Here is a 1,753-nt window from a genome sequence, read left to right on the forward strand (position 1 = left end):
TCAAACTGCATATCCTAAATTTGGATATTCATTTGCTATGTGCACAATTAAAGACAATGACTAACAAAATAAGTATTTTTCACTTCGTAATGTAAAACTCTGTTAAAGATATAAACATAGCTTTAATTTCCCCATCATGTCACTTTTTGAAGGGTCTCCTTTCTATAATAAATCATATCACAAATGTTATAAAGTAGCCATTTAACTAATTCTTTACTTTAATAAGTCTGATGCTAAAACTGCACAGAAATGCAGTTACCTCTTCTTCTAACTAAATGTCCCACCATTTTTAGCTAATATTTATTTTATTAAAGACAAAAATATACCCGTTTTGACTTACATTGATCTAGGAACAAAAATCAAGATTTTTTTTTTTTACCATCTTAAGTAATAAGGTTACATAATCAATTAACTAATAGTCTTTTTTATCTTTGATTGAGGTCTCAACATGAAAAGCCCCTTCCTTACTACTGAAAAAAGAAAATATTTTCACTAGAACAGATAAATTTGCAGTAAAGATTCACTGATGACATTACACTCAGATTTCCCAGAGTTTGTGATTTTGTTCTCCAGTCTCCCATCTGTGTGCATCAATTGGAGTTCGTGATTTCAGAGTACTAAATGACACAGTTGGTGATATAATAGGCAGTAACCAAGATACCATTATATCATGCTATCCAAATAATAAAGTCTTCTTTTTATTTTTTCAGTCTGCTTCCTTGGTTTTTCATTGGCTCTATTCCCCAGGAACTGAGAGAGAGCGATAAGGCAAACAAACAGAAAAAAAGAATTAGAAAGAGGTTCTTGGAAAAGATGATGTTAATGAAGGCTTAGGTGGGACTGTTAATGTTTTGTTGTTTTGTAGTAATGATTTAATGATTTTTTTTCTATTATAAAGGAAAATCAGAATCTATCAAAATAGAATAGTCATGACCTACCATTTTTTCTACTTAAGAAGTTAACTTTATAGGTAAAAGAAACATAGATTTATTTCAAATCCCAGTAGCCAAATTAGTAATTGGATAGATGACAGTACTGGAATCTGAGGAACCTGAATTATAAACAGGGCTCTTAGGTGAAAGTGTTCCCTTTAATATTAAAACTTTGTCATCCTGGGTTTCTATTACTCTGCATATCCCAATTCTTTTTCTTCTATTCAAGCTCTTTATCTTTGTCATTTCTGTTTTCCTTCCTTCTCCCAATACTTGATTATTTGTGCCTTAAAACTCAGTTTCAAAAACTTTGAGATTTTTGACCCATCCCCCTTTTACCCCATAACATGAGACTTCAAGTCCTATCAATTTAAAACTGATTCTTTCTTTCCCTTCCCTTTAATATGACCCTTGTCCATGAGTTTATGACATCCGACTTATATCTGACAGTAGTTTCTGAAATCAAATGAAGAACTATATGCTAAGCACAAAACCAGCATACAGTAGATGCTTAATAAATGTATTTCCCTTTTTTTCTCGCCCAAAACTGGTTTTCTTGATTTCTACCTGCTCTCAGTAACAGATCTCATATGTTTAATATAGTTTTTTGCATGCATCTCTCTCTATTTTCAAACTTTCAATCTGCTCTCTATCTACTTGGTCATCAAATTTATAATGCATTAAACATCTAAAGAAACACTACACTTAATCCTATTGAGTCTACTCGGTATTCCCCAAGTGGCCACTCACATATCTATCTCTATTTTCTTGTTCACTTCATTCCCTTTTCCTGCTATGTATTAATACACATAACTCTTCCA

The sequence above is a fragment of the Pteropus vampyrus genome, unplaced genomic scaffold, assembly GCF_000151845.1.
Source record: "Pteropus vampyrus isolate Shadow unplaced genomic scaffold, Pvam_2.0 Scaffold1, whole genome shotgun sequence".
Lineage (NCBI taxonomy): Eukaryota > Metazoa > Chordata > Mammalia > Chiroptera > Pteropodidae > Pteropus > Pteropus vampyrus.